The 6,543-nt window shown below is 40.2% G+C and overlaps 1 long non-coding RNA gene across 1 annotated transcript; it reads right to left on the minus strand.

Moving 5' to 3' along the window:
- Positions 1 to 629: 629 nt before the first annotated feature.
- Positions 630 to 6,205, minus strand: LOC132711062 (uncharacterized). The gene is made up of 3 exons (XR_009621829.1): positions 6,174 to 6,205; positions 5,182 to 5,267; positions 630 to 713 (listed from the first exon to the last, which is right to left on the minus strand). It is a non-coding gene; the product is annotated as an uncharacterized LOC132711062 (long non-coding RNA).
- Positions 6,206 to 6,543: the final 338 nt, after the last annotated feature.

Genomic DNA, 6,543 nt, shown 5'->3' on the forward strand with positions numbered 1-6,543 from the left:
CGCTTAGAGATTATTGTGGAGCAGTATATAGTTTAAGTGCTATTGCTATCGATTGCCTCAAATAATTTCTTTCAACAAGCATTTTATATGTAAGAGAGAAGGGATTCTAAACCTAATCCAAAGTTTTGTTTAAGTTATTAAGGACAATATGAATTATCTAGACCTATAATCCTTGTTGGCTGCCCCCATTCTTTCATATTAAGTGGCGTTGGGGAAAGTTATACCTGCAAACTAGCATATGTAGTTGAATTAAACATTCTTGTTTTTCTTCTGAAACTTTTCTTTTCTTGGATTTATCCATGGTTGGCCTACTGGGGGTTGAAAAGCTCAATACATCGTGTGCCGGGGGGTGTCGTACATTGCTGGTTGTGACACATATTTTGAATGACAAGGAGCCACAGCAGAGGGGTGAAAGAGCCACATGTGGCTCCAGAGCTGCAGGTTGCTGACCCCTGCCCCAGAGTGTAGTTTGTGGTGAGTGATAGAACAGTGATAGAACAGTTCCCAATACCACTTCCTGAATTGGCAGAGATGGCTAAATTGACCGTTTTGAGCAAAGAAAAGAATATAAGTACTTTTGTTTCTGAGGGAGGTGGTGGTTCAGTCGCTAAGATGCTGAGCTTGTCGATTTAAACGTTGGCAGTTCAGCGGTTCGAATCCCTAGTGCCGCGTAACCGGGTGACCTCCCATTACTTGTCCCAGCTTCTGCCAACCTAGCAGTTCGAAAACACATAAAAAATGCAATTAGAAAATAGGGACTACCTTTGGTGGGAAGGTAACAGCATTCCATGTGCCTTTGGCGTTTAGTCATGCCGGCCACATTACCACAGAGACGTCTTCGGACAGCGCTGGCTGTTCGGCTTTGAAATGGAGGCATCGCCCCCTAGAGTCAGGAACGACTAGCACATATGTGCAAGGGGAATCTTTACCTTTTTTTACTTTTGTTTCTACATGGAGACCTTTATTGATTTCTCTGTATATCATGTTGTGGCTTTCCTAAATAAGACTTCTATGGTATAGCATACGCCTTTGTGAACTAGAAACTACTTCATCAAATTAAGGTTCTCAGATGGTTGGAGGTAGTTTGTAAACAGTGGAGTCAAGGGTAACTGAAAGAATAATTATTAAGAAAACTCATAGTTATTTGTTTAACTGTAGAATCAGAGGTGGGTTTCAGCAGGTTCTGACCAATTCTGGAGAATGGGTAGCAGAAATTTTGAGTAGTTCAGAGAACCGGTAGTAAAAAGTCTGACTGGCCCCACCCCATCTATTCTCTGCCTCCCGAATCCCAGCTGATCAGGAGGAAATGGGGATTTTGCAGTAACCTTCCCTTCGATTGGGGAGGGAATGGAGATTTTACAGTATCCTTCCCCTGCCATGCCCACCAAGCCACACCCACCAAGCCATGCCATGCCACCAAGCCACACCCAAAGAACCGGTAATAAAAATTTTTGAAACCCACCACTGTGTAGAATGATCCCTCTAGTCTAGTAGTTCAGAATCGCCTTCTTTATAGCTTGTGTTCTTATTTCTCAAATTCTCAAAGTAGCATTGAGGTAGTCTATGGTTTCACCAGAACAGTCCATGTAGCTAATCTATAATGTCTACTGATGTCCTCCACTATCAACATATCTCTTTTTGCCTTACTGCATGCTATCATGGAAAGGCAGAAAATAAGCGTGGTGCTCAGAATACAACTTCCTCAGCTGAGCAAGGGAAAGAGTCAAATGGGAAACTCTGTGGAATTCAGCATCTTAAAATCACAAAGTATGATGTTTTGAGATGCTGGCAACTGAGCTAGCAGAAAATTAGCTCCACCACCCAAGTAGGGGAGCACCATGCAAACATGTCTTGGTGGCGCAGCGGACTAAAGTGCTACTGTTAAGTAGCACTTAGCTGCCAGCTGCCTGCAATTACTGCAAGTTCAAATCTCACCAGGCTCAAGGTTGACTCAGCCTTCCATCCTTCTGAGGTAGGTAAAATGAGGACCCAGATTGTGGGGGCAATAAGCTGACTTTGTATAAAAAGAGCACCGCGTAGGGGGGGCCGAAAGCCCTACTAAGCAGGTATATACAAAAGTATAAGCAGGTATATACAAAAGTATGAAGGCTATTGCTTAACGCATTGTAAGCCGCCCTGAGTCTCCGGAGAAGGGTGGCATATAAATCGAACCAATAAATAAATAAATAAATAAATAAATAAATGATTATGCTAGTCAGGGAGCAGCACCTATATCCAGGTAGAAGGTCTCCCGACAGCCTTGAACGTTAGAAATTCTGCATGTCATGTGGTGGAAAGAAGAACACTTTAAAGAACTTTGGGTTCCAACTCCTCCACAAGTTTTTTAAAAAATTAGGTAGATTCCTCAGAGACAACACCACTGTTTTTCTGGCCTAGATTTTTTTAAAAATAAGTCATTATGAATTATTTCCCAGTATTTTCCTAGTAAAATATATACACTTCCTATTTAACAAGATTTGAGCAGTCAATACATGAAAAATCACTTTGGAATTTAGGACTCCGCAATATGTTTTGTTTCTTTCTCTGTTAGATACACTGAAAAAAAAACAATTCTAGAACAGATTGCATCTGAATGTATGTACAGGTTTAAGCTCTCACAACTTATATTTGGCAAGACTTTCTTTGAATTTTACTTCCCTTTCTTTGACTTTACTTCTTCTTCTGTCTCATGTTTGATCAGCCTGCACCTTCAAGTTTGTTAACACCTTTTTTTAGTTGCCTTCTCAATAACTTGCCTTCCAAAACAGGTCCCAATAGGTTATATTACCGTAGTTCTTGAATTTAAAACTGACATGTACCCATATTGTTATTAAGCTGAAATTACCTTCTTTGTGATAAGGCTTACAAGTTCCTTTTGTTTCCCTTTACTCATTGTGTTTCTTTTTCAGCCCATGCAATATTTTAGGACAGTGGCAATCTGTAGACATCACCCAGTTGGTCTTTACAGAAGCCATATTAAAGCAAATAGACAATAGCTTCGGGAATTGCCAAATTTTATAAGATTTTGATTCTTTTATCCAAAATTTTGTGAGACTAGGAAAGAAACACCAAAATCTTATGATAAATTTTGGACACTCTATTTTTTTAAAAAAAGCCAAAACATTAATTGAGGTCCTCTGGAAATCCTATGATGGAATCACATATACTTTGGTGCCTGAAGGTGCTCCATTGATGACTCTGGGTCCCAAAAGATTTAGGTGACAACATGGTTAGATATTGCCACTGCTATTACAATCATCACAAGAACTCCAACTTGTAGTTATCCAGCAAATGGTCCAATGGGATTGTTATTCATTAGGCCATGAAAGAAAAATCAGGAAGTATTACTTGAGTATAATAGATATACCTAGTCTTCCCTTATTCATTGTACCAAACATACAGTGAGCCTATCATATCACAAATAGTTGGGGCCAGGCCACTCCCCAGAGTAGCCCTGGCCAGTTTACTCTTCTAATACATCATGTTCAACTCTTGCTGATTTTAATCTGTAGATTTGGAACATAGATGACAGAGAATCAGTCTCCCAGTATGAAGATCACCTTCCCCAAAGAAAACAAAGGGTGGGAGACAGTGGTGGGTTGCTACCGGTTCTCCCCGGTTCTTGCGAACCGGTAATGGAAATTTTGAGTAGTTCGGAGAACCAGTAAATACCACCTCTGCCTGGCCCCGCCCCCAATCTATTCGCTGCCTCCCAAGTCCCAGCTGATTGCTAGAAGGAAAAAATCAGGGCTCACTTGACAAAGAAGAGGAAAAAAAAAACAATACACCTTAGCTTTAAATTGAGAAGCCAAGAAGCCTCCCAACTGATTGGCTAGAACCGATTCACTCCTTGTAAACTGCTTGGTGGTGGTAGATTGGCAATTGAGGCCAAGCTGCCTGAAAGCAGTTTCCAATGGTCTCGGTGGTGGCAGAGCGGCAAAAAACTGTTTAAACACTTGCCGTGGCGCTTCAAAGGGCCGCCCTACAGCTGATCAGCGGTAAAAGGCAGTGTGGTGGTAGACTGGTGCGCTCCAAAAACAAATAGGTAGACTGGAACGCTCCAAAAACAAATGGGTAGACCGGTACGGCTCTGCAAGCAGTTAAAAGCCTGGTAGACCAGTACCTCTGCTAAATCCTAAATAATTGTTTGTCACATGACCATCAAACCACGCCCACAAAATAAGCCACGCTCACAGAACCGGTAGTAAAAAATTTTAGCATCCACCCCTGGTGGGAGAACATGTAAATACATATTCCTCTTGTAGAGAAAATTCCCATTTTTTGGAGGGATTAAAAACTAAATTTTCAATTCCTTGTATTGATCTGCCACTAAACTTCCTATTTAGGGCTAGGGGGAGGGGAGACTACTTAAGCTGCTTCCAAGTTCAGATGGCTAGTTTTTTCTAGGGAATATCATATACAAACATAACAAAACTTAGATAACGAAGAGAAAACTATCAGAAAAACATTTTATGTTAATAGACCAATACATTTTTATTGTATAAGATGAATATAGAAAATGTCCACTCGACAAGATAATTGCTCTATGAAATTCTTCACTAAGGCGGCCATGGAAGGAATTCAAATTGAGCAAAAGATACTGGTCCCTGGACTTTCTCCTCAAAAGCATCCTTCTGATTCCTAACCAGATGTTCACCAGTTGTGCTAGGAGGAGGCAATTTTGGGGCAAACCACCCAGCTTGCCATATGAGGAACACTGGTCACCATGACTAGAATGGTGTGGTAGAATCACAAATGAGTGGTAGTGAGGGCTATATTGTTATTGTTATTGTTATTGTTATTGTTATTGTTTTGTTGTTGTTGTTGTTGTTGTTGTTGTTATTATTATTATTATTATTATTATTATTATTATTATTATTATTATTATTCATCGCACAGTCAGCTAGATGTTCAGACTGGGTTTGGCATTTTGTCTACCAATCGAGTCCTTACCAAGGACCTGGGATAGGCAAATCTGAATGTTTGATGGTGTTACAGATATCATCTCAGGATGGAAGCAGTTCCAAGTAAAGCCGCCTTGTGCAATTGACTGATGGCAAATTTGTTGATGCCGATGGTGTTCAAGTGGTGCGCCAAGGCACCTATTACTATTGGTACTACCCTTGCTTGCTTTTGCCACAGTCTTTCTATTTCTATTTGTAGGTCTTTGTATTTTGTTACCTTCTCCAATTCTTTCTCTTTTATTCTTCTGTCTCCAGGCACTGCCGTATCCACTATCCAAACTTTTTTGTCTTTCTTATTGACAACTGTTAAGTCCAACAACAATAATTATTATTAAACTCATTTTAGATACCATTGATTTTCACAATTATGATCAGAAGATACAGAAAAGAAAATTGGGAGTGTAAGTAAACTTGAGTTGTCACCTCTGATACTATGTCTCTATTGACTCTGCAAGGATGGAGAGTAGACCGTGCCAGATGGATCCCTACATTTACTGTATGTTACACTAAAACTTAGCAGTGCTTGCATATGCAGCCCATGCAAATATAAATCTCCTATCAATGAGAGCCTCAAAAGCATAGGAACCCCAATGGTTGAACAACGCCAGCAATTTATAAGACCTAGTGAAATCAACAATTTTCTCGGCCCTATTTTAAATACTTTGCCCCAAAAAGGTGCAAGCACCTCTAAGAAATCCAAGCTGCAACTTAAGACTGAAAATAAAGATGAGTTAGTAAGAAAAACTGAAAGACAATATGAATGGAATTTGATTTTCTTCCACCTTCTGCTTCCCAGGCAAAAAAAAATCCTGAAAACTGAGTTTTGAGCAAAAGATACGCTCTACACATTCTGGCAACTTTATACTCTGTCTGTTAGTTTGTTTCCTGCCTGTCTGCCTATCTATCTTTATCCCACCTTTCTTACTTTTATAAATATTCCTTCCTCCTCCTATTTTCCCAATAACAATATAAATATAAGTTGAGTTGGGCTAAGAGAGAGAGTGACTGACCCAAAGTCACCCAGCCAGTTTTCATGCCTAAGGCGGGAATAGAACTCACAACCTCCTGGTTTCTAGGCCAGCACCTTAACTACTGCACCAAATTGACACTCCTATATTACCCAAGAATTTGTGCCAATAGTGCCCATACAGAAAACACAAGTTATTAAAACTGAAACCACATTTTTTAAATTTCTGGAACATCACTCACCAAGGTTGATTAGCAGGAACCAGAGAGAGGAAATTTTCAGAGCTGGCACAGCAAACACAAGGGCTATTGAGTTATGTGCAGGGCTGGGTATTGTTATGAAGTCATGGCCATAAGTGTATTCTAATTGGCACCCACTGTGCAATGTTTTCAGGATTCTACATGTGTGGCATCAGTATTTTTAGGTGAGCAATGATTTCTGCATCTCTTGTAATGATGCTGATTCTGCCACGGGGCTGAATGTAAGACTGCATTAACTCTGTAACAATAGCCACTTAGCATATTGGGACCATACAGTTGCCCTGCCCATGAATTTACCAGACTTTGTAAACTCCTATCCTGTTTGGTTCAGTTCTTTCTAGGAGAATTATGC

Source organism: Pantherophis guttatus, chromosome 1, assembly GCF_059756535.1.
Source record: "Pantherophis guttatus breed Tessera chromosome 1, ASM5975653v1, whole genome shotgun sequence".
Taxonomy (NCBI): Eukaryota; Metazoa; Chordata; class Lepidosauria; order Squamata; family Colubridae; genus Pantherophis; species Pantherophis guttatus.